Source organism: Symphalangus syndactylus, chromosome X (assembly GCF_028878055.3).
Source record: "Symphalangus syndactylus isolate Jambi chromosome X, NHGRI_mSymSyn1-v2.1_pri, whole genome shotgun sequence".
Taxonomy (NCBI): Eukaryota; Metazoa; Chordata; class Mammalia; order Primates; family Hylobatidae; genus Symphalangus; species Symphalangus syndactylus.
In genome coordinates, this window is record NC_072447.2 from 67,435,586 (window position 1) to 67,463,041 (window position 27,456).

The 27,456-nt window shown below is 43.6% G+C and overlaps 1 protein-coding gene across 5 annotated transcripts in view; it reads right to left on the bottom strand.

Moving 5' to 3' along the window:
* The window catches only part of WNK3 (WNK lysine deficient protein kinase 3), a 168,319-nt gene extending 155,364 nt beyond the window's left edge, over positions 1-12,955 (bottom strand). For 2 of the 5 annotated variants that reach the window (XM_055269109.2, XM_055269108.2), the window contains exon 1: positions 12,557-12,955. The gene's annotated coding sequence lies outside the window, so the exon portion shown is untranslated. The remainder of the gene's footprint in view (positions 1-12,556) is intronic. The other 3 variants (XM_063634814.1, XM_063634815.1, XM_055269110.1) reach the window with 2 other exon arrangements.
* Positions 12,956-27,456: the final 14,501 nt, after the last annotated feature.

Sequence of the window (27,456 nt, forward strand, 5' to 3'; positions counted from 1 at the left end):
AAAACCCCGTCTCTACTAAAAATACAAAAACTTAGCTGGGCGTGGTGGCGGGTGCCTGTAATCCCAGCTACTCGGGAGGCTGAGGCAGGAAAATGGCGTGAACCCGGGAGGCAGAGCTTGCAGTGAGCCAAGATCGCGCCACTGCACTCCAGCCTGGGGAACAAAGCAAGACTCTGTCTCAAAAAAAAAAAAAAAAAAAAAAAAAAAAAAAATATATATATATATATATATATATATATATATATTTGAGTGGATTCTTCAAAATCCATTCAATTTGGCGGATGTTAAAATATAAGGGTATTTAAATATATTTATCTAGAGTTATTAAAACATACTCGGAATGAACTATTACCAAAGTGAATTCATATTTCCCAGAGTTTTAAAAATATTATTTTGGCAATTATAGTTACTGATGAGAAGAAATTAGAACCACAAAGAGGCGATTCTAGAAACAGCATTTTTCTTCTCTTATTTCCTATCCCAGATCCTTAGGAGTTGAACTACCTTCATATGAATAGAAACCCCGTCTCTACTAAAAATACAGAAAAAAATTAGCCAGACATGGTGGCACACGCCTGTAGTCCCAGCTACTCGGGAGGCTGAGGCACGAGAATCGCTTGAGCCCAGGAGGCAGAGGTTGCAATGAGTCGAGATCACACCACTGCACTCCAGCCTGGGCGACAGAGTGAGACTCAGTACCAAAAAAAAAAAAGAAAGAAAACAATGAAGGGTGAGCACCAAACCTATTTACGTGGCAATATAAAAATAGAGATCATCTCTATCTTGAGGTTCAAAGAACTTTAGGGAAATGTCAGAACACAGATCGTCTTCTGTGCAAAATACTTCCAAGCCCTATAAATTCAGAAAGAAAAGAATAAAATAAATAGCATTATATTCATCTTGCAATCCCAATATAAGTATATAATTACAAAAACTTTCAGTTAAACCTTTGCGTTTTTTTATATCTTGTATTCCTATTTTCAATATATAAATTTAACTCAGTGAGATATATATATGTGTGTGTGTATATATATATATATATATATATTGTGTTTATAAATGTTCTGGGAACAAGATAGTATCTCAGTTAAACTTCGTAAATCACCTTGGGTGTTGAATATTTTCATTAATAATAGCTTTTGTGAACTTATTATTTTGAAATTCAAAATTAGCTGATCCACCAAAAAAAAAAAAAAAAGAACCCAGGCTCGGCTGGGAGTGGTGGCTCACACCTGTAATAATCCCAACACCTGGGGAGACTGAGGCTGGCAGATTGCTTGAGCTCAGGAGTTCAAGACCAGCCTGGACAACATGGCAAAACCCTGTCTCTACAAAAAATAAAAAATTAGCTGGGTGTGGTATTGTGCGCCTGTAGCCCCCGCTACTTGAGAAGCTAAGGTGGGGACAATCACCTGAGCCTAGGGAGGTTGAGGCTGCAGTGAGCTGTGATCACACCACTGTACTCCAGCCTGGATCACAGAGTGAGACTCTGTCTCAAAACAAAAACAAAAACAAAAACAAAACAAAACAAAAAACACACACACTCTGGAGTGGGAGAAATCTGGAATCAAAATTCTGCCTTTCAACCCTTGGAAGAGATTTTGGGCAAATTAGTTAACCTCAATCATTCTTGATTGCATTTGTGAAATCTCACAGGACCAATATGAAATACACATATAAAATATTTAGCACAGTGCCAGGCACAATATAATAATCAACAAATGCAAGCTTTTATTTTCTACGTCTCAAAAACCCCTAGGGACAGCACTATATTAAAGTACTATTCAACAATACTCCAGAAAACATTAAATGATTTTCAGGAGACTCTATTTAGGAAGGCAGAAAATCATATATATTCTAAAGTTTTCCAGTAATGAACCATGTTGGCACTGCCAAAGGGATATGCTCCAGTGACCAGGATAATATCTCTTCTACATTCAGCAATGTAGAAACATGGCCCAGTGAAAAAGTTTGCAAAAATCAGGCCTCAAACCTGGAGTCTCTTACTAAGTTCACAGTTACATATAATTACCTACATGTGGCCATTTTTCCTTCATAAAATGATAAATACACTTATCTAAGCCCTAGGAATATATATAAAGACAACTGTGGCTGGGCACAGTGGCTCACGCCTATAATCCCAGCACTTTGGAAGGCCAAAGTGGGTGGATCACCTGAGGTCAAGAGTTCGACACCAGCCTGACCAACACAGCAAAACCTCGTCTCTACTAAAAATACAAAAATTAGCTGGGCATGGTGGCATGTGCTTGTGATCCCAGCCACTCAGGAGGCTGAGGCAGGAGAATCGCTTGAACCCTGGAGGCAGAGGTTACAGTGAGCCAAGACAGCGCCACTGCACTCCAGCCTGGGCAACAGAGCGAGACTCCATCTCAAAAAAAAAAAAAAAAAAAAAAACATAGCCAGGCATGTAGTATGTGCCTGTAGTCCCAGCTACTTGGGAGGCTGAAGTAGGAGGATTGCTTGAGCCTGGGAGGTTGAGGCTGCAGTTAGCAGTGATTGTGCCACTACACTCCAGCCTGGGTGACCGAGTGAGACCCCGTCTCAAAAAAAACTAAAAGACATATATATATATACAATGTATGTAATATATTATACATATACACACGCACATATACATATATATAATACAATCATGTGGCTCAAATATCAACTAAAGAGGTTTATAAAGGGCAGGCCCATTCCCAACTCTATCTCCCTTCCATTCAATTCCATTTGCCCCACCAACAGGTAACCACTCAACAGATTCTTGTGTATTCCTCCAGAATCTCTTCAGGCAAATTAACAAATATATGTTCTCTCCTTCCCTATCGACACAAAAAGGAACGCAGTACACACCAAGCTCTTTTTATAGTCATAGTAACGTAAGATACATGTTTTTCCTTTTCAGTACATATAAGTTTCTCATTCTTATTTTGTAGTATTCAATTGTTTGCTATTATAAATAACATTGTAGATTTCATTGTGTGTGTGTGTGTGTGTGTGTGTGTGTGTGTGTGTGTGTGTGTATCCCTGAACTAGAATTGCTAGATCAAAGCAAATTTTTTTTTTTAAGACAGAGTCTCACTCTGTCGCCCAGGCTGGAGTGCAGTGGTGCGATCTCAGTTTACTGCAACCTCCACCTCCCAGGTTCAAGCAATTCTCTTGCCTCGGCCTCCGGAGTAGCTGGGATTACAGGCGCACGCCACCATGCCTGGCTAATTTTTGTATTTTCAGTAGAGACGAGGTTTCACCATGTTGGCCAGGCTGGTCTCCTGGGCTCAGGTGATCCGCCGGCCTCGGCCTCCCAAAGTGCTGGGATTACAGGTGTGAGCCACTGTGCCCTGCCAAGATCAAAGGAAATTTGCATATTTATTTTTTAAACTTTTATTTATTTAAGTATACTAATATATCCAGAATAATGTATGTAATACATGTGTATCTTTATATAATGCTGCCAAATTGCCTTCCATGGGCAATGTACCAATTTAAACTCCTACCTCCAACGTGTGAGTGTCTTTTACCCCACAGTCTTGACAACAAAGAGTGTTATCAAACATTTTGATTTTTAACACTCTGATAAGTTTAAGCAAGGAATCTCAGTGTGGCTTCAATTAGCATTTATCCCACACATGAAGGCAAGCATCTTTCACATAAACAATCATTAAAGTCAGGAATAAGCCAAGATTTCTACTACCAAATGAGGAAATAAAACAAGACCTACAAATGTTAGAAAGTAGGAGACAAAACTCAAAACTTACAGACTACATGTTTATCTATCTAGAAAATCCAAGAAAATCAACTAAAAAACTATAACTAACAAGGAACTAACAACAGTTCAGCAAACAGGCCAAAGACAAAATCAACATACAGAAATCTGCCATATATCTCAGTAATCATTACAAAATGTAATTTAAAAAACAACTATCGACCAGGCACGGTGGCTCATGCCTGTAATCCCAGCACATTGGGAGGCCCAGACAGGTGGATCACCTGAGGTCAGGAGCTTGAGGCCAGCCTGGCCAACATGGCAAAACCCCGTCTCCACTAAAAATACAAAAAAATTAGCCAGGCATGGTGGCGCATGCCTGCAGTCCCAGCTACTCGGGAGACTGAGGCAGGAAAATCGCTTGAACCAGGGAGGCGGAGGTTGCAGTGAGCCGAGATCGTGCCACTGTACTCCAGCCTGGGAGATAGAGCAAGACTCCATCTCAAAAACAAACAAACAAACAAAAACAATTATCCTGTTCATAAGAGCAACAAAGCTATAAAATACTAGTCTAGGAACAAACTCAAGAACAAATATACAACACCTACATAAAGAAAACCATGAAATTTTACTGAAATACACAAACTACACCATGTTCCTTGGTGGAAAGACCCAATATCAACATGTTTACAATTCCCCTCCCCCCACTATTATTCCAAAATCAATGCAATTTCAATCAAAATCCCAAAGAGATGTTTTTGTCTGAAACCGACAAGCTGATTCTCTAAAGAGTAGAAGGAAAGCCAAGAAAATCTTGATAAAGAACAACAAGAACTTGCCTTACCAGATAGTAACATATAGTTATAGTAAGTTAAACAATGTGGTTTTAGCACAGAAAGAGACAAATTAGCTTAGCTGGCATGGGACACTAAGCCAGGAGAATCTTGTGAGCCTTAGGAGTTGAAGGCTGCAGTGAACTATGACCATGCCACTGCACTCCAGCCTAGGCAAGAGAACAAGATCCCGCCTTTAAAAAATAAAAAATTTAATTTAAAATAGACAAATGGACTAATGAAATAGAACTAGTACAGAAACAAACACACGTATGTATAGGAATGCAGTCTATCGTAAAAATGGCATTTCAAATTTAAGAAGAACAGGTAGTATAATAAGTTGTGTTGGGATAACTGGTTATCAATTTTGAGGAGTGGTAAGCTAAAGCTCTACCAAAAACCAGTCACAAAAATAAATTCCATGTGGACTTAAAAGCTAAACATAGGCCGGGCACGGTGGCTCACGCCTGTAATCCCAGCACTTTGGGAGGCTGAGGCGGGCTGATCACGAGGTCAGGAGATCAAGACCATCCTGGCTAACATGGTGAAACCCCGTCTCTACTAAAAATACAAAAAAGTTAGCCAGGCATGGTGGCGGGCGCCTATAGTCCCAGTTACTCGGGAGGCCGAGGCAGGAGAATGGCGTGAACCCACGGGGTGGAGCTTGTAGTGAGCCGAGACTGTGCCACTGCACTCCAGCCTGGGTGACAGAGTGAGACTCTGTCTCAAAAAAATAAATAAATAAATAAATAAAAGTAAGTACAAGTGGCCAATACATGTATGGTAAGGGGATTACTCAAACTCAATAGTAAACAGAGGGGTACAAACTCAAATGATTCAGTATCATTTTTCATCTATCAGGATGCAAAAAATAAATATCTATTAAATTTGAGAACTGTATAAGAAATTTGATATTCCATGCGCTGTTGGCAGCTAAACTGGAATAGCCTTTTCATAGGGCAAATTCCAAGTATCTAATGCATAACTGTCACCCAGCAATTCCAATCCTTAGTAGTATCGCTTGAGAAATATTCCTGCATGTGAACAAATATGTAGGTACAGGGCTTTTTAAAACTGAAACATTGTTTTAAATAGCAACACAAACAAACAAAATCAACCTGAAAAGAACTTAAATATCCATCTATAGGAGAATGCTGAAATAAACATGGTACGTCCATACTGTGAAATAATAAGCATCTGTTTAAAAAATGCAAGATGGATATATACTGATATATAAAAATCTCCTACATATATATACTATAAGGTGAGAAAAGTAAGTTGTAGTACAACATGTATATTACATCTACATACTATTTGTGTTAAAAAAACATGAAACTATGTATTTCTAAATGTATTCACATATGGGTGAATGCATATAAAAAAGACTAGAAAGACATACTCTAAACTGATCCTAGTAGTCAAAGCTAGAGAAGCACACAGGAAGAAATACTATGTATCAATCAAAAAGAATGAAGTGAACATATAAATACTGATATGAAAAGAGCCGTAAGTGACAATCTTCGGGAGAAAAGTCATAAAATATATATCACATACTTGTTATTTGTATATGTACAAACATATGCATGTAAATACAGAGAAAAAAGGACTATAACTATTCCACAACCAACTCTTTTTTTTTTCTTTCATCCTTATTTTTGGCAACCATGGAACCAACTCTTAACAAATGGTTATCTATGGGAGGGCAGGAAGTCGGGTTAAAAGGTGTTTTAATCTAATGCTATATTACTTTAATCCTTTAAAGAAGAGTTGCCCATTAACAATCTGTACAAAAGAATCAGTTAAAAAAGGCCGGGTGCAGTGGCTCATACCCGTAATCCCAACACTTTGGGAGGCTGAGGTGGGAGGATCACTTAAGCTCAGCAGTTTGAGACCTGCTTGGGCAACACAGCAAGACCTCATCTCTATTTTTACAATAAAATAAAATACTGACTGGGTGCAGTGGCTCACGTCTGTAATTCTAGACCTTTGGGAGGCCAAGGCGGGTGGATAATCTGAGGTCAGGAGTTCCAGACCAGCCTGGCTAACATGGCAAAACCCCACCTCTACCCAAAATACAAAAACTAGCTGGGCGTGGTGGCACGCACCTGTAGTCCCAGCAACTCGGGAGGCTGAGGCACAAGAACTGCTTGAACCCGGGAGATGGATGTTGCAGTGAGCCGAGATCTCACCACTGCACTCCAGCCTGGGTGACAGAGTGAGACTGCATCTCAAAAACAAAACAAAACAAAACAAAACAATAAAATAAAGCAGAAAGACAACTCACGGAATGGAAGAAACTGTTTGCAAATCACATGTCTGATTAGGGGCTAGTATCTAGACTGTATATTTTTTTAAAAAAACTCTTACAACTCAACAATAAAAAGACAAACAACCAAATTTTTTAATGGGCAAAGAACTTAAATAGACATCTCTCCAAAGAAGAAATACAAATAGTCAACACGCCATGAGAAGATGCCCAACATCCTTAGGGAAATACAATTCAAAACCACAATGAGATACCAGTTCATACCCATTATGATGGCTATTTAGAAAGAAAAATAAATAAAAATAATTTTTTAAAAAACGAGTAAAAAACAGAAAGCAACAAGTGTTGGTGAGGATGTGGAGAAATGGAACCCTCATACATGGCTGATGGCAATGAAAATTGGTGCAACTGCTATGGAAAACAATTTGGTGGTTTCTCAACAAGTTAAACATAGGCCGGGCATAGTGGTTCATGCCTCTAACCCCCATACTTTGAGAGGCTAAGGCAGGAGGATCACTTGAGCTCAGGAGTTTATGACCAGTCTGGGCAACATAGGGAGACCTTGTCTCTACCAAATGTAAAAAATTAGCCTGGTGTGGGGCGTGGTGGCACACACCTATAGTCCCAGCTACTCAGGAGGCTGAGGTGGGAGGATTGCCTCAGCCTGGGTGGTTGAAACTGCACTAAGCCATGATCATGCCACTGTACTCCAGCCTGAGCAACAGAGCCTTGTCTCAAAACAAAACATAACATAGGATTATATATGACCTAGCAGTTGCGCTCCTAGGTATACCCAAAATAAATGAAAACAGGTATTCAAACAAAAACTTGTATACAAATATTCATAGCAGCACTATTCACAAAAGCCAAAAGGTTGAAACATCCCAAATATCTATGAACTGATAAATGGATAAACAAAATACGGCATATCCATACAAAGGAATAATACTCAGCCATAAAAGGGAATAAAGTAATGCTACATGCCACAACACAGATGAATCTCAAAAACATGCTGAGTGAAAGCCAGACACAAAAGGTCATATATTATATGATTCCATTTATGTGAAATATCCAGAATAGGCAAACATTAATGGTCACCTGGGACTTGGAGGAAGGGAGAATGGGGAGTGACTGCTTACTGGGTACAGAATTTCCGTTTGAGGTGGTGTTAGCTGCACAACATCGTGAAGTTACCTAATGCCACTGTACAACTGTACACTTTAAAATGGTTAAAATGGGGCCAGGCGCAGTGGCTCACACCTGTAATCACAGCTCTTTGGGAAGTCAAGACAGGCGGATCACCTGAGGTCAGGAGTTGGAGACCAGCCTGACCAACATAGAGAAACCCTGTCTCTACTAAAAATACAAAAATTAGCCAGGCGTGGTGGTGCATGCCTGTAATCCCAGCTATTCGGGAGGCTGAGGCAGGAGAATCACTTGAACACAGGAGGCAGAGGTTACAGTGAGCCAAGATCGTGCCACTGCACTCCAGCCTGGGTGACAAAGAGAGACTTCATCTCAAAATAAATAAAATAAAATAAAATGGTTAAAATGGTAAATTTATATTACATGAATTTTATCACAATTTTTAAAAGTTACTATGCTACCAGCCTGGCTAACATTGTGAAACCCCGTCTCCTCTAAAAATACAAAAATTAGCCAGGCACAGTGGCGGGCACCTGTAATTCCAGCTACTAGGGAGGCTGAGGCAGGAGAATCATTTGAACTCAGGAGGCAGAGGTTGCAGTGAGCCGAGATCGCACCATTGCACTCCAGCCTGGGTGACAGAGGGAGACTCCCTCTCAAAAAAAAAAAAAGTTACCATGCTAAAACACAGAAAACAATGTACTTCATTTCTTTCAGCCAGGCACAGTGGCTCACGCCTGTAATCCCAGCACTTTGGGAGGCTGAGGAAGGTGGATCACAAGGTCAAGAGTTCGAGACCAGTCTGGCCAATATGGTGAAACCCCATCTATACTAAAAATACAAAAATTAGCCGGGCGTGGTGGCACGCACCTATAATCCCAGTTCCTCGGGAGGCTGAGTGAGGCAGGAGAATAGCTTGAACCTGGGAGGCAGAGGTTGCAGTGAGCCAAGATCACACCACTGCACTCCAGCCTGGGTGACAGAGCAAAACTCTGTCTCAAAAAAAAAAAAAAAAGGTTCATGAGAAAAATATATCCCTGAAAGGGCATCAAAGCTCATTTCTGTAGTGAGTCAATCTCAACATTTGCCAAACCAAATCTCATAACAAGCTCTATCAAAACAATTAAAAATTGTATCAATTCTACTTTCGAAGCTTTAAAATTTCTGAATGTCTTATAGATGTCTTTCAGTCATCAAATGTCTCCTAACGGCATCATAAATGTTATGATCTCAAACAAAGATGGAAAAGACCCACTCGTTTGAAAGAATTCTGGCTTTTGGCCAAGAGACAAAATCGAGTATATCTGTAAATAGAGCTGGTCTACTTATATTGAGAGACTGAGAAAGGAGGGTTTTTTTTTCTTATACACAATTCCTTCCCCACGAAAACATGCACAAAAATTTAAGCCCTCCAGGAACAACAGTTAACTGTGGCCTGTGGGGGAGGCGGAAAGAGGGGAGAGTATTAGGGAAAAGAGCCAACTCATGCTGGGCTTAATAGCTGGGTGATGGGTTGATAGGTGCAGCAAACCACTATGACACGCGTTTATCTATGTAACAAACCTGCACATCCTGCACATGTACCCCAGAACTTAAAAAATAATAAAATAATTATTTTTTAAAAAATCAGTTAAATATTAGTATATATATTATTTAAAAATAAAAAAAATTAAGCCCTCCGTTAATTATTTTTATTTCAATTATCTGACTAGAAATCTGATAGCGGGCCGGGCGTGGTGACCCATGCCCGTAATCCCAGCACTTTGGGAGGCCGAGGCGGGTGGATCACTTGAGGTCAGGAGTTTGAGACCAGCCTGGCCAACATGGGGCAACCCCATCTCTATTAAAAATACAAAAATAAGCCAGGCATGGTGCCACGTGCCTATAATCCCAGCTACTAGGGAGGCTGAGGCAGGAGAATTGCTTGAACCTGGGAGGCAGAGGTTGCAGTAAGCCAAGATCACGCCGCTGCACTCCAGCCTGGGTGACAGAGTGAGACTCCCTCTAAAAAATAATAATAATAACCATTATTTTCTTTACTTCTGTCTACTCTGGTTCTTTGCAGCCACTGGCTTTATCATTTACTGGCTCAGCAATGAACAATATAGTAAAAACAAAACTCTATGGAAGAAAGTTAAGTCAACACTACAGAAATCTAACTCCTAAAACTATAATTATTCAAGCAAATGTAAACTTGTGATATGAAGATCAACAATGGTCTAGAAGTCAGAATTTCGGGGTCCACCACTTACTAGGGCATGTCTTGTTTTTCTGGGCTTCATTTCTCTTTCAGATAGAAGGAGAAAAATACCTTTCCTACCTACCTCCCAACCAAAGTACCGTAATAAAATTATGTACAAGGTATGATAGAACTCTAAAGAGGGGGACCTAACCTAGCTTGGTGGAGGATGCTGGGAAAAGGAAGAAAGGGAAACCAGGAAAGGCTTTCAGGAATAGCTGGTGACAGATGTTAAGTTTTAAAAGAATGAGTTCAAATTCAAGGGGAGGGGGAGAGAGAGCATTCCAGGTAGAGGGGGACATCAGAAGCAAAGGCAGAGAGAGAAACACCATAAATCTGTTTATGTTATTCCCCTTCTTAAACAATCAAGAGTTTCTAATTCACCCCAGCCTCAACCTAAGATTCCAGCCTTATCTCATTCCATTCTCCAAATATACCATGCTTACACTTTCAAGACCCAAAATGTGAATGTCTTTCACTCTAGAAACATCTAGTTCAAAACTGGGAGGCCGCCTTGCCTGGTTGAGTTAGTGTAACATTTCCAGGCTCTTATAGTGCCTTTATACTTCTACTGTACTATTTAATACATTAAGTATTCATCTCAATCTGAGAGACTATGAACAGAATATGACCTTTTGTATCCAAACTGCGGGTAGCCTAAACAAGGATTACACTGTTTCCAATATCAACGCAGAATAAAAGAAAAACAGCATGGGAATGTTCTCAAGTTTGCAACATTTCCAAGAAAACTAAATATATATCAGTAAAATTTGTAAAAAATAATCACAAAACATTAAAATCCATAACCATTAATCTTGACCCAGAACAGAATGAGACCAGGACAAGACATCCTTATCATAAGTATTCAGAGAACAAAATGTTCACGTAATCTGTTGTAATTTAAACTCATACCAAAAAGCGAGTGCCAATTTTCAAAGATAAATTCGGAATGACCAAAAAAATCATGTACGATTATTTTAGTTCAAAGTCAGCTTTAGTGGATTTTTTAAGACAGAGTCTCGCTCTGTCTCCCAGGCTAGAGTGCAGTGGCACAACCTTGGCTAGCTGCAACCTCTGCCTCCCGGGTTCAAGAGATTCTTCTGCCTCAGCCTCCCAAGTAGCTGGGATTACAGGCACGCTCCACCACGCCCGGCTAAGCTTTAGTGCATTTTTGCTATCCTTTAATGCAGGGTATCTTTCCTTTGAGCTGTCGAGTTTAAACAATTTTTAAACTCATCAATCCAAAGGATAGAGACCGTCTTAAAAGACACCTGCTGCTCTGTCACATACTAAGACCTCTTCAAAAGTTATCTTGGTATTACAACTTACTATAGATGAAAAACAGATAACGATATCTCCAAAAATTGGATACAATCACTACTATGCAGAAGATTTTCACAACTCAAAGGCTGTTTTATTCATATAATTGTCTCAATCAACAGTAACTCTTAAGAAAAAATAGCCATACTATTCGCATCTGTTTTGAGGGTTCAGTCTCATTTTAACAGTCTCTCAACTCCCAAGATACGGAGATACTCACGTGCAGGATTTCCACCCACACCCCATTATATAAATGTTTCACCACTTTTAACTAGTCAAACAAAACCTCTTTCAGTCTAGTGAAGCCACCTCACCACTTTCATCCTCACCTATCATACCATCTCCTCCCCATCCCCAACCTGTCAGTCACACAACACACACCACCCCTTCCCAAATAACACCTCAGAATCTCCTTGAGCCTAACACATTTACACAACAAGCCAGCAATATTCCTCACCCCATCCAGTCCCTCACACATCAGCTGAACCTCTGAATTAAATCTACTCTTTCCTTCATCCTATTCCCATCAATACAACTGAACTTCCCACACCCGAAGCGATCTTCCCTTTCAGTAGCTTCAATCTCACTTAAGTGATCACTCAGTCCTTTGTCAACCGTCTCCTGTTCCCCTCCTGTATCCTCCTCACCTTCCCCGTCCCCTGGTCTTCCATCAGCTCCCAAAGTTGTCACCCCTCAACAACCAAAAAAAAAAAATCAAAAACAAAAAAGAAAACAAAACAAAAACGCACCTCAGCCTCAAACCTGCCCTTCCCCACTTTCCCCTTTTTCATTTTCCTCTCCGCCTATTCAACAGTTTCGACAGCCCCTTAGACCCGAGCCCGGCCTCGTCCGGTACCGACTGGTGAAGGCACTCACCCTGCCTCGGTCAAGCCGCCCCCTGCTAGGGCGCTTACTCCTAACAGACTCTTGGCCGCCGCTGCCTCCCTCCATTCATCCCTGGCTCATTCATCTCTCAGCCCGATCCCAGACACGCCCCCCGGCCTCCTCCCTCTCTCCTAGCGCCCCGGCCGGCCCGGGACCCTCACCAGATTAGAGGCTCTCGCAGAGGAAGACTCTCTGACTCTTTTCGCTTCTCCCTCGCCCTCTCTCGAGCCTCCTCTCGCCCCACGACGAGCCACACCGTAGAACAGACACATACACACACACCGTCTCCTCCTCGATCGCCTCCTCCGATGCTTCTTACTCCTCTCCTCGATGTCTCGAGCTCCGCTCCGCGTCGTGTGCGCTTGCGCGCGCGAGCGTCTCCCCGCGAGCCCACCGGGCCAGCTACGGCCGGTAGGTAAAGAGCGGGCGGAGAGAGGGGAGCGGGGTACGAGCCCAAGCTCGCGCTCGGCCCGGAGCTGAGCAGACGCACGCGTACTCCAGCCAGGGAATTCGGACGGGTAGGAGAGAGGGGCGGAGGGGGGCGGGGAAGGGAGGGGAGAACAGAAGAGGGGGAGGGGCGGAGAAAGCCAACGGAGCAGCCCCAACTCGGAACCGCCCCTATCGCAGCGAGGTGCCGAGTGGCCAGCCAACGAGAGTGCGCGCACGCCTCCCGCCCCCCTCGGCGCCGCGGGAGAGAGGGATGCGCGTCGAGGAGAAAGGCTTCTCCCCCTTCCAAAGAGAAAACCTCTTAGAGGAAGCACGCGCGACACCTCCTGTGTGTTCCGAAGGGCTCTCGCTCTCTCATCTGCTCTACCCTCTCCCCTCAGAGAAGAAGAAAAAGAAAAGTCCAGGCACACGCTACTTCCTAGCCCCCCACTGCCCACCCTTGGGTCTCCGCGAGCCTCTGAATGCGGTAGCGCCGCTGTTAGGAGGTGGTACCCGCTGGCACCTTTTCGCCCGCCACCCTGACTCCCTTTTTCCAACTCCCGGGATTTCTCGCGAGACCCATACCTGCCGGCTTTGGGATTAGAAGTCGAAGCACAGATTTACAAATACTGGCCTCCCAGTTACGTTGCGGGGGCAACAGCCACGGCATGTCCCCCCCCGCCCCCCAGGACCGCAGTGCGCGCGCGCGGGGGCTGGGAAACGACCAAAGCAGGGATGGGAAAGGGAAGCTATGAAACTGATTTTTGACGGCATGTAACCGCTAGGCCTGGGCACGTGCCCTGCGCCTCGCAGGCGGGTGCGATGTACCCTGGGAATTGTAGTTTTTCTTCCCACCTATGGTCCGACTCCCACCCTCAGTTTTACTTAGGCCTCTGACCGGGAGGGGGATTACTGACGCCATTTTGCCGGGAACAATGGCCCTCGGCCCTGATGGTGGCAGGTGGGGGAGGGAGCAATGGTTTTAAGGGTTCGGTGAACCTCCTCGGCCCCTCGGTGCCATAGCAACCCCTTCAGAAACCTAGTCCCGCCCCTTCGCCACCGCCGGGCTTCTAGACCGCGCGCATGCGGAAAGGCTGCCTCCCACTGAGACTGGCTGTCTTCCACCGGCCACCTCCTTGAAAAACTCCCAGATCCTCTAGCTGGTAGCGAATGCTGCCTCCTTCGAGCTTTCGGTACATGTTACCCTCGGCGCAGCGGCTTCAAACTGCTTCCTGTGCTATGCCAGAAGCAGTATAGAATTGTTCCTGTGATTCTCCCACGAATAATCCCGGCCCGACAGAGGAGGAAACTGAGGCTCAGGAGGGGAAATGGACATGAATTGCTCAACTTAATACTATTTGTGGAGTTAGAACTTGAACCCAGGTGTGCTCACTCCAGAGCCGAGGCATTTTTCAATCTCCCGGGAGTCATCTGGTGGCGCAGCTAAAGGGCAGGGCATTCTTTTCGAATGCCCCTCAAGCTAGGAGGGTGTGTGGGAAATATCTGAGTAATGCTTTCAACCCTCCAGCCTCGGCCCTATCACTGAGTTATCCCCTCTCCACTACCTATTTTTCTTTTCCTGCTGTAGGCCTCAGAAATCTCAGTCTTTTTCAGCTCTTTAAAACAGCACGACCAATAAATTTAACTCAGGTTTGCAAAGTCCAAATAAAGTGTAATGGTTTATCTTTGACTTTATAAGGGGGGGGTGAGTATAATGGTGGGAGGCCCTGTAGCCCTATCTCTTGCCTCTGTCCCTTATTAATTTCAATATTGCCAGAATATGTAAGGAAACTGGACCATGCCCTTAATACATTCAAACTCCCATCTTTCTGTTTTGACAACGGAGGGAGATGCTGAGGAAACAATAGGGCTATGAGGTCCAGCCACTAGACCGGTGGAGATCTTCTTTCCTGGCCGATTTGAAAGAGCAAGGTGTGGTTTCTCCAATAGCTTCACCATTCTACCTTAAGGGTCTCTGAAGTCTCAATTAGCTGAAAAATGGATGGGGTCTCCCACGCTCCTTTCCTCACTGTCCCTGAAGATAGTCCCTTTTCCCTGTTGATTGGTTGACTAGTGTAGGAAAAACAGAGGAAGAGTAGCTGAACAACCACTAGGGCAATTTCAAAGTTTCCCAGTTTATCCTAAGTCTTTGTAGGTCCTGACTCCCATGAGATGGCAACTAGAAACTTGTGGCCACCGTTTCTATTTCTCAGTGTCACCCTATTCCCACCACTGCCACACACATCACCTTTATGAAAAGCAAGGCATCTAGCTCAGTTGTGACCTGCTCCTCTTCCCTTGTCTCTGAGCCTGATGATGTAGATAATGAATAAAGAACAATACTTGGAAATGTTAGCCCTTCAATCTGCTTAGATGTTAATTCTTTTGAGCAGTACCTCTTTGATAGTTGAATACTTGTTAAAAAAAAAAAAAAAGCTATTGAGTAGAGTGACTTTTATGACCTTTAGAAATTTGAAAATCAAACAAGTCGGCTCCCCATCCAAATACAGGTCCTTCTCAGTTTAGACCTTTTATTGACATATGTGCTCTTCTGTTTGGGACAATCTGGTCTGTAACTCAGCACAAATGCCACTGTAGGCAGAAAGGGGAGCGGGCAATTCTAGCTAATCATCAAGGTATGACAGGGAACATTCCCTTCCTACCCACGGGTTTCCACTGACTCTCAAGTGACATTTGCAATGTTCCTACTCGTCAAACAGAAATTTTGATTTATATTAACTATTTGTAGTTTGGTTTTACATTGTTCCAGGAAAGCATCCTTCCAATAATCTAATTCATTTTTTTCTAGAGGCTCTGGTGCCAATAAATTACAAAAGATTTCACTGGAATCATTTTTAAACCCCAAAATCCCACAGGAGTGGGGACAGGAGGTTAGTTTCGTGGCCCTACTATCTGTTGGTCTCTTTCCTACCACACAGGATGGTAACTCCTTCAGTCAACAAGATGGAGCTGAAATGAACCTCAAAGTTTGTAGTTAGCTGACTACTGCAACCATGGGTAGAGTTGTGACTGTTTCTGGAACTTAATTTCTGACCCTGTGCCCTCTTTTTAACCAGGTTATTGGGGCGGGGAGGTAAACAATGTCCATCATTCTTGATGTTCATTTCCCTTAACCCAAGTGATACCACAGTATGGGGATCTTAGGTAGTGCCCAGGCATGGGTGTAAGTGGGAGTGGAGTAAGGATATCTGCTTCTAGTTATTTAGATCCTGGCAGTTTGTGCTGAGCCCTCTGCCCATGGGTCCTTTCCAGTGCTGTGGTCCTCTCCAATGTCTCTGTGACACTTGGGGCACAGAATTTTTCCCGAAGTCCCAATAGATATTGGGCCATCTACCTAGACATTCCACACAGCTCTTCCTCTCTTGAGTCTTCCCCATTAGCTAGGTGTTGCTCCTGGGAAGCTGAGGCTAATCAATGCTGCTTGAGCTCCCACAGAGATCTCTCTCTGCTCTTGTTGTCTCTTCCTCGCAAGGAGAGGGGAGTGAGGAAGAGAAGAATCATTTTTTAGGTTTGTGCAACTCTTTCTTCTAGTTTTCTGGCCCAGATACTTGGTCTCTGCCCCTACACCCTAATACCCCTTGCTTAAGGACTTATGTTTTGGGAACACAGAAACCAGAAAGAGTGGCAGAGTATTTGTTTTCCTGCCTTGCCACCTCCCTCCCCGAGGTACACCACAAAGCTATGTTATTTTGGGGGCAGGGACAAGTAGAGAAAAAGAAAAATACAGGAAAGAAAAAAATCTATTATATTCTCTAAATAATACTGAGCCACATTCTCCTTCTATTAAATCTTAGCATCCCAGCAAGGGAAAGTTTACTTCTCATCCAGGTGCCTCTGTTCAAGGCAGTAACTCCCAGGGCTTGGATGTCTGGGTGATCTTTTCTCCAGGCAAGTCTTTCCACTAGGGGAATTTCTCACCAGGATCATCTAAGGGTTATTAATGTCCTCCCAGAAGGTTCTCTTTCCTCTCAGCACAAGTTGAGTATCCCTTGAGTAAGGGCATACTCAGAAGTGAACAGCTATCTTTGGCTTAGCGACTGACTTAGAAACACTCTACATTTCAGGCTGGATAATGCAATTTCCCCAGCCTTGCTATTGGTCTAGTCTCTTCTTCCTAGATGCAGTCTTTCCACATGTGCCCAGAGCACACGTCAGGGGACAATCTATCTTTTTTTTTTTTTTTGAGATGGAGTCTTGCTCTGTCGCCCAGGCTGGAGTTCAGTGGCGCAATCTTGGCTCACTGCAACTTCCGCCTCCTGGGTTCAAGCGATTCTCCTGCCTCAGCCTCCAGAGTAGCTGGGATTACAGGCACGCACCACCACCCCCGGCTAATTTTTGTATTAGTAGAGACGGGGTTTCACCTTGTTGGTCAGGCTGGTCTCAAACTCCTGACAAACTCGAACTGAGGCTGGGATTACAGGCTTGAGCCACTGCACCCGGCCATCAGGGAGCAATCTTAAGGTAAATGTCTTTGCATTGACAACTGACTCTCAGAATGCCTACAAATGACTAAGCCCACATCACTTCTCTAAAACTTGCATAGTGTCCAAGATCTTAACTCCTCTGCAAAATTCCCATGTGGCCAGACTACAGAGCCTGAGTTGGGGTTGCTGTAACAGCCCCTCCCTCTCCAGAATAAGATCAGTTCTTCAAGAAATGTGCAGTCTGACATAGTATATTCTTTTGAGAATCAGAAACTTCAGTCTGCTGGGCTAACTAACCAGGCTTCATTTGCTGACCTGCCTTTCCTTCCTCTCTCCCTCCCTCCATTCCTTCCACGGACTCTCTGGATCTATTCCAATAGTCTGTAATAGTCTTTCAAAACAGTCTTGTCACAAATCCCTCATGTAGCAGGTATGAATTGTAGTCTACCCACTAAGGTGTATAATAATAATAGTAATAACAACAATAATAATAATGTCAGCTAATAATCCAGTAGCATTTACTATGCGCTTTATACAAGCCCATTGAATCCTATGAGGTAAGTGCCATTATTAACACCAGTTTTCAAATTAGTAAACCAAGGCACAGAGAAGTTAAATAACTTGCTCATAGTAACACAGCAAGTAAGTTTCAGAGCTAGAATTTGAACCCAGTTAGTTTAGTTCAGAGTCCACGCTCTTAAACATTTTTTGTTGCATCTGTCTTTATTGTCTATGATTCCATTTAACTTTGGACTCCAATATCCCCAATTCCTTGGGGTTGGAAAATAACCTGTATTATTCTTGATGTCCCTCCATCTCAGGTTCAAGCCACAGTGCTAAGACCTGGGAACAGAGGTCCATTAAATCCTTAATCATAGCCAGGCACAGTGGCTCAAGCCTGTCATCTCAGCACTTTGAGAGGCTGAGGCAGGAGGATTTCTTGAGCTCAGGAGTTTAAGACCAGTCTGGGCAATGAAAAAAAAAAATTTGGCTATGTAGCCACACAGGTTAGCAGTCAGAGGTCCATTGCCTCTTCCCACAGTGTTCCTTTACGGTCTGGCAGGCGCTTGTTACACTGGGTCCCTCCCAGTGGCTTGGGAATTTTTGTTAAAGTTGCCTAGAACAGCCTCTGTTCTCTCACGTTTTGCTGTCTACCCGGGGATGGTGCCAGGAAGCAAGACACAGGTCCTTTCTACCTGGAACCCAAGGATCTCCCTGATAGCATTATATTATCCTCAGACCTAGGGGGTAGGAGGGGCTAGAATCTCTCTTTAGGGTGGATAAAATCATTCTCCCTTTATATTTTCTGGCCAAGACAATTTGATTACACCCTAACCCTTTTCCCCTAAGAACTTCGGCTTTTGAAACACAAAAACAAAGAGATGGGCAAGTAAAATCTGCTCTTAGTCTGTTGCCACATCCCTTCCCCTAAAACAATAAAACCTGGGTCTGGGTAGGGGAAGAGGGTGAGGAAGATAGAGAAATTAAAAGCAATAGGCTGGGCATAGTGGTTCACGCCTGTAATCCTAGCAGTTTGGGAGGCCGAGGCGGGTGGATTACCTGATGTTGGGAGTTCAAGACCAGCCTGGCCACCATGGTGAAACCTCGTCTCTACTAAATATACAAAAAATTAGCCAGGTGCAGTGGCACGCAGGTGTGTGCCTGTAATCCCAGCTATTTGGGAGGCTGAGGCAGGAGAATCACTTGAACCCAGGAGGCAGAGGTTGCAGTAAGCCGAGACCACACCACTGCACTCCAGCCTGGGCTACAGAGTGAGACTTCGTCAAAAAATAAATAAATAAATAACTACAGAAAATATAAATAAATCTCAATTTCAATTATGTGCAAAAAAGACAGTTTATTTAATAAATGGTGCTTAAAAATTGGTTATCCAGCAAGAAGTAAGCAAAACTAGGTTCCTACCTTATACCATATACAAAATTAAATTCCAGATGAGGTCAGGAACAGGAGTTCAAGACCAGCCTGGGCGACATACTGAGACCCCCATCTCTACAAAAAAAGTTAGCTGGGTGTGGTGGTGCTCGGGAGACTGAGGTAGAAGGATTGCTTGAGCCCAGGAGGTCGAGACTGCAGTGAGCTGTATTCATGTTACTGCACTCCAGCTTGGGCAATAGAGGGGGCCCTCTGTCTCAAAAAAAAAAAAAAAAAATCCAGATGAATGTCCATTTCCCTGCATGCATCCATTGCTGCTAGGAGTATGAATCACTATTATCTTTTTTTGTTGTTTGCAAAGTAATCTGGAAGAATCTAATAAAATTTAAAATCTATGGTATTAGTTCAGAATGGTTTGGGCTGCAAGCAACAGAAAATCTGACTAATAGTAGCTTAAACAAATAGAGTTTTGTTTTCTTTCTCACATAACAAGAAATCTAGAGGGACACAGATGCTAACATTGGATCAGCTGCTCAACAAGTTCATTAAGAACCTAGGCTTCACAAGACAATCCTAAGCAAAAAGAACAAAGCTGGAGACATCATGCTACCTGACTTCAAACTATACTACAAGGTTGGCTGGGCGCGATGGCTCACACCTGTAATCCCAGCACTTTGGGAGGCCGAGGCAGGTGGATCACCTGAGGTCAAGAGTTCGAGACCTTCGAGACCAGCATGGCCAATGTAGTGAAACCTTGTCTCCACTAAAAATACAAAAATTAGCTAGATATGGTGGTGCATGCCTGTAGTACCAACTACTCAGGAGGCAGAGGCAGAAGAATTGCTTGAACCCGGGAGGTGGAGGTTGCAGTGAGCCAAGACTGCACCATTGCACTCCAGCCTGGGCAACAGAGCAAGGCTCTGTCTAAAAAAAAAAAAAAAAAAAAGCTATACTACAAGGCTACAGCACTACAGTAACCAAAACAGACATATAGACCAATGGAGCAAAACTGAGACCTCAGAAATAACACCACACATCTACAACCATCTTCAACAAGCCTGACAAAAACAAGCAATGGGGAAAGGATCTCCTATTCAGTAAATGGTGCTGGGAAAACTGGCTAGCCATATGCAGAAAACTGAAACTGGACCCCTTCCTTACACTTTACACAAAAATTAACTCAAGATGGATTAAAGACTTGAATGTAAAACCCAAAACCATAGAAACCCTAGAAGAAAACCTAGACAATACCATTCAGGACATAGGCCTGGGCAAAGACTTCATGACTAAAATGCCAAAAGCAATTGCAACAAAAGCCAAAATTGACAAATGGGATCTAATTAAACTAAAGAGCTTCTGCACAGCAAAAGAAACCATTATGAGAATGAACAAGCAACCTACGGAATGGGAGAAAATTTTTGCAATCTACCCATCTGAGAAAAAGTCTAATATCCAGGATTTACAAGGCACATAAACATATTTACAAGAAAAGAACAAAAAACCCCATCAAAAAGTGGGCAAATGATATGAATAGACACTTTTCAAAAGAAGACATTTACACAGCCAACAAACATATGAAAAAAACTCAACATCAGTGATCATCAGAGAAATGCAAATCAAAACCGCAATGAGATACCATCTCATGCCAGTCAGAATGGCAATTATTAACAAGTCAGGAAACAATAGATGCTGGTGAGGCTGTGGAGAAATAGGAATGCTTTTACGCTGTTGGTGGGAATGTAAATTGGTTCAACCATTGTGGAAGACAGTAAGGCGATTCCTCAAGGATCTAGAAGAAGAAATACCATTTGGCCCAGCAATCCCATTACTGGGTATATACCCAAAGGAATATAAATCATTGTACTATAAAGACAAATGCCCTCATATGTTTATTGCAACACTATTTACAATAGCAAAGACATGGAACCAACCCAAATGCCTATCAATGATAGACTGCATAAAGAAAATGTGGTACATACACACAATGGAATACTATGCAGCCATAAAAAGGAATGAGATCATGTCCTTTGCAGGGACATGGATGAAGCTAGAAGCCATCATCCTCAGCAAACTAACACAGGAACGGAAAACCAAATATTGCATTTTCTCACTCATAAGTGGGAGTTGAACATTGAGAACACATGGACACAGAGAGGGGAACAACACACACCAGGGCCTGTTGCGGGGTAGGCAGTGAGGTGAGGGAACTTAGAGGACAGGTCAATAGGTGCAGCAAACCACCATGGCACACATATACCTGTGTAACAAACTTGCACATTCTGCACATATATCCCATTTTTTAAAATAAATAAATAAAAGAACCTAGGCTTCACCTCATACCCGTTGGAATGGCTATAATCAAAAAAATGAAAGATAACAAGTGTTGGAGAGGATGTGGAGAAAAGGAAACCATTGCACACTGTTAGTGGAAGTGTACATTAGTACAGACATTATGGAAAATGGTAGGGAGGTTTCTCAAAAAATTAAAAATAGGGCCAAGCATGGTGGCTCATGCCTGTAATTCTAGCACTTTGGGAGGCCAAAGCAGGAGGACTGCTTGAGCCCAGGAGTACAAGACCAGCCTGGGCAACATAGCAAGACCCAATCTCTTATAGAGGAAAAAAATGTTTAAAAAATTAAAAGCAGGATTATCATATGATTCTGTAATCCCACTACCGGGTATATATCCAAAGAAAATGGGTATCAGTGTATCAAAGAGAGATCTGCATTCCCATGTTCATTGCAGCATTATTTACAATAGTCAAGACATGGAATCAACCTAAGTGCCCATCAGTGGATGAGTGGATAAAGAAAGTGTGGTATATACACAATGGAATAGTATTCTTCCTTAAAACAAAGGAAATCCAGCCTGGCGTGGTGGCTCACGCCTGTAATCCCAGGACTTTGGGAGGCTGAGGAGGGAGGATCCCAGCTGCTTGGGTGACTGAGGCAGGAGAATCGCTTGAACCCGGGAGGCGGAGGTTGCAGTGAGCTGAGATGGCACCACCACACTCCAGCCTGGGTAACAGAGGGAGGCTGTGTCAAAAAGAAAAAAAAAGGGATATATAATTCCAAAGATACTGCCATATTACTAGAATCTCATTCAATCATTAATAATCTGGTTCATCATATTGTATAAATATGTCTTCTAGGGCGAGGTCACTCAGGTTTGCAGGCTTCCATTCGATCTTGTTACGTTCCAAAAGCAGGAGTGGTCTTGGCAAACATAACTCTTTTAGGCATCTGGGGTAAGTGAGCTAGGAGACAATGTCATCTCTTGTCCTTCAAAGTGCTAATGTGTCTCTTTTTTGTTGTTGTTGATCCTTGTATGTGACAATCAAGGTGTCAAGGTGTTAATGTAGTATTGGATTTCCCTCATTATATAACCCATTTATTTATTCTTTTTTTTTTTTTTTTTTGAGAAGGAGTCTCACTCTGTCGCCCAGGCTGGAGTGCAGTGGCACAATCTCGGCTCGCTGCAAGCTCTGCCTCCCGGGCTCACGCCATTCTCCTGCCTCAGCCTCTGGAGTAGCTGGGATTACAGGCGCCCGCCACCACGCCCGGATAATTTTTTGTATTTTTAGTGGAGATGGGGTTTCACTGTGTTAGCCAGGATGGTGTCGATCTCCTGACCTCGTGATCCACCCACCTTGGCCTCCCAAAGTGCTGGGATTACAGGCGTGAGCCACCGTGCCCGGCCACCCATTTATTTATTCTTTTAGCCTCAGCTACTATTTGTCTTTCTCTTCATTTATTTCCAAATTTTTCCACCTTTGTGTTTTTTCAGTTATTCTCTTTCTTCTTTCTTTCTTTTTTTTTTTTTTTTTTTTTTGAGACAGAGTCTCTGTTGCCCAGGCTGGAGTGCAGTGGTGCAATCTTGGCCCACTGTAACCTCCGCCTCCCGGGTTCAAGCAATTCTCGTGCCTCAGCCTCCCAAGTAGCTGGGATTATAGGCATCTGCCACCACGCCTGGCTAATTTTTTTGTGTTCTTAGTAGAAATGGGGTTTCACCACGTTGGCCAGGCTGGTCTCTAACTCCTGACCTCAGGTGATGTGCCCGCCTCAGCCTCCCAAAGTGCTGGGATTGCAGGCGTGAGCCACCGTGCCCAGCCCAGCTATTTTCTTTTTACTTAAATTTTTTTTTCTTGCTTCAAATCAACAACAGCTCATTTTTATTTATTTATTTATTTTTGCATGAAATGACCATGGTTAATTGCAACCTCAAACTCCTGGGCTCAAGCAATCCTCCCAACTTAGTCTCTGGAGTAGCTGGGATTACAGGTGTGAGCCACCACACCCAGCCTTTTCCATCTTTGTAAGGGATATTAGGTTCTGTTACTGTGCTTGTCTAGACTGCATGCAGCAATACTAGTCCAACGAGTGTGTCACCCTCAGTTCATTCCCACTGAGATGCGGTAAGGTTACATAGGTGCAGAACTAATGGGCCATTTTTTACCACCAGAAAATATAGCCACACTCTGTGTTGACCCTAATTTTGCCAGATAGGGTGAAGCACAGCCCATCCCCATCAGGTCCTTAGGAATTATAACATGAGGTTTTTTGTTTTTTGGTTTGGGGCCTCTTTTTTTTTTTTTTTTTTTTTTCTTGAGATGGAGTCTTGCTCTGTAGCCCAGGCTGGAGTGCAGTGGCGTGATCTTGGCTCACTGCAACCTCTGCTTCCTGGGCTCAACAGATTCTCCTGCCTCAGCCTCCTGAGTAGTGGGACTAAAGGCGCCTGCCACCACACCGGACTAATTTTTGTATTTTTAGTAGAGACATGGTTTCACCATGTTGGCCAGGCTGGTCTCAAACTCCTGACCTCAAGTGATCCTCCTGCCTTGGCCTCCCAAAGTGCTGGGATTACAGGCGTGAGCCACCATGCCCAGCCAAACATGAGGTTTCTTAGGAATCATCCCTACTTCCAGCATTTATAGTTGCAGACCTGGTCCTATGACCACTGCATCAAGGAGAGGAAATTTTTTTCAAAAGTTGAGGTGATATGGGGAAGAAAAAAAAAGTATAGCTGTTATACCACTGTACTCCTCCCTTGGCAAGAATTGCATAATCATACTGGGATCCTTTCCCATCCCCTCTTCCCCAGATCTACCAGAAAAACAGAAGAATCTCTAGTGCGGACACTCCTTTAGTTCCACTCATGCTGAGTGTGAGCACACTCTCGTGAAGGCATGTAAGTCAGTCCCCATGCCTTTATCCCTCTCCATTTTAGATAACCAATCTTTCAATTGCCAGTTCTCCATCTCTATCAAACTATTTTTTCTTCTAGTGACTTTGTTTCTGACTCTATCAAACTACTACTCAGAGGAGGGTGTCTCTCTGCCCACTATTGGGCATTAGGGGCTGTACAGTGTTCCTTGGGGTGAAGAAATGATGGATGGCCATCGAAATCCATGCAATATCTTCTGTCCTGGTTCTTCCATAGCACTCTGGGCATTTGCATATTCTACCAAGTAAGCAAAGTCCAACCTATCAGGATCCATTTGTAGCCCTCCAGGGCTACCAGCATTAGTCTGACTTATCAACTATGTTCAGGGCCTTTTCACCAGGGAATCTGCCACGTAGTAATTGGCAGTCTCTGTCTCTTTTGTGGCATACAGAACAGTTCTTAATTGGCATTATGTGCCTGAGAGAGTGCAAAAGGAATATGTCTCAATTCAGCCCATTTCTGCATTGCTATAGAATCCTGATATCCAGTCATTTCTTGACCCAGGTGTTCGCCTTAAATGAGCACATAAGGATAGCTGCTTGATGATTCTAATCACGTTCCAAAACAAAAGGGAGTTATTGTGATGGCCATTGACGTGTTCTACTTTTTAAAAACTTGTGTAAATGTAATTTAATTAATTTATTTTTTTAGACAGAGTCTCGTTCTGTCGCCCCGGCTGGAGTGCAGTGGTGCGATCTCGGCTCACCGCAACCTCCGCCTCCCAGGCTCAAGTGATTTTCGTGCCTCAGTCTCTCAAGTAGCTGGAACTACAGGCACCTACCACCCTGCCCAGCTAATTTTTGTATTTTTAGTAGAGACGGGGTTTCATCATGTTGGCCAGGCTGGTCTCAAACTCCTGACCTCAAGTGATCCGCCCACCTCAGCCTCCCAAACTGCTGGGATTACAGACGTGAGTCACCATGCCTGGCGACATGTTCTACTTTAATGCACCCCTCAGATTTCCACAGGGCTGTGCCCTATGTGGGCATCCCCTTAATAGGCCACATTTCCATTGCCCTCCTGCCTGAGTATATAACCAGGCCATTGGACACTGCCCAGGAGTCAGTAAAAATCCAAACACAGGGGCTTTTATCAACGTTCAATTCTTCCATCACTGCTAGGAAAATAGCATGCAATTCAGTCCACATACTGGTTTGTTTTTACCTTCTTTGATCGTGGCATCCTCCCAAATAGGATGTTGTCTGTTCACCTTGGAACTGCCATCCACAAACCCAGCAGCTCTTTGTCAGTCAGTCGGGAGCTGTGTATAGGGCACTGAATAATCCATCTGCCTCTTACACAGTTCCAGAGTCTTAGAGGCTCCCTACTCCTGAGTATCTCCTCCTTGCATTCCCCAGGTAGCATCATCCTGTATAAGCCATTTCCATTTCATTATGGAACTCTTCTGGATATTGCCATCCCTATTACAGTGTTTCTTTGACTTCACTTAAGACACCGTGGTTATTTTAGGCTTCAAGATTTATAAGTGATACAGATGAAGAGATGCATAGGGTGAGGTATCAGAAGGGGCCCAGAACTTCCACACCCTCTCCAGGGGTGCCACCTTCCATGAAACTCCAAGTGCTGAAGCTATCTGGAAGCTCTCTGAATCTAGTCCGGCATGTTGCCTTTTTGTCCCTAGGCTTTTTACTTTTTATTTTTTAAAGTCCTCTTCAGGGTACTTGTCCCTAGGCTTTTTGCTTCATGCTTGCAAGATGGGCTGCTGAATCTGGATATCATAATCGCATTCAAAGGCAGTAAAGGGGGTGAAGGTATGGCAGTGGCCAGGGAAGCAAGAGAGATGCCACTTTCCTTTTTTCAGGGAAAGCCCTTTCTTCCAGATATCCCTCAAGAAACTGGCTGGGCGCCGTGGCTCACACGTATAATCCCAGCACTTCGGGAGGCCAAGGCGTGCGGATAACGTGAGGTCAGGAGTTTGAGGCCAGCCTGGTGAACACGGTGAAACCCCGTCTCTACTAAAAATACAAAAATTAGCCAGACATGGTGGTGCATGCCTGTAGTCCCAGCTACTCAGGAGGCTGAGACCAGAGAATCGCTTGAACCCCGGAAGTGGAGGTTGCAGTGAGCCAAGATCGTGCCACTGCACTCTAGCCTGGGCAACAGAGTAAGACTGTCTCAAAAACAACAACAACAAAAAAAAAAACAAAAGAAAAAAGAAAAGAAAAAAAAAGGAACTTACCTATATATCTCCTTTGCCATAACTGATCACGTTAGGCCAGGGAGTAAGACCACCTTTCTTGAGATCAGGGTTCTCTGCCTAATACCCGAACAAAATTAGCATTCTGTTAGCAGGAAAGGAGGAGGAGAATGCCAGCTGATTAGACAACCACTGTGTCTGCTACATATACTTACCCTTTGACTGAGCTGTTTGGAGTAAGGAATAAAAGTACTAAGAGGCCAGGCGTGGTGGCCCATGCCTGTGATCGCAGCACTTTGGGAAGCCGAGGTGCGCGGATCACCTGAGGTCAGGAGTTCGAGACCAGCCTAGCCAACATGGTGAAACCCTGTCTCCACTAGAAATACAAAAATTAGCTGGGCATGGTGGTGCATGCCTGTAGTCCCAGCTACTCAGGAGGCTGAAGCAGGAGAATTGCTTAAACCCAGGAGGTAGAGGTTGCAGTGAGCTGAGATCATGCCACTGCACTCCAGCCTGAGCAACAGAGCAAGACTACGTCTCAAAAAACAACAATAATAAAATAAAATGAAAAATTAAAGTACCAAGAAATCTGCATGCCCATCAAGAGGGAAATGGTTGAATAAATTGTGGTACATCCACACTAAAGCATATAAAATACGCTTTAAAATTTTTAAAATAGGGCGGGCACAGTGGCTCACGCCTGCAATTACAGCACTTTGGGAGGCTGAGGTGCGCAGATCACGAGGTCAGGAGATCGAGGCCATCCTGGCTAACACGGTGAAACCCTGTCTCTACTAAAAATACAAAAAAATTAGCCGGGCGTGGTGATGGGTGCCTGTAGTCCCAGCTACTCGGGAGGCTGAGGCAGGAGAATGGCGTCAACCCGGGAGGCTGAGGCAGGAGAATGGCGTGAAC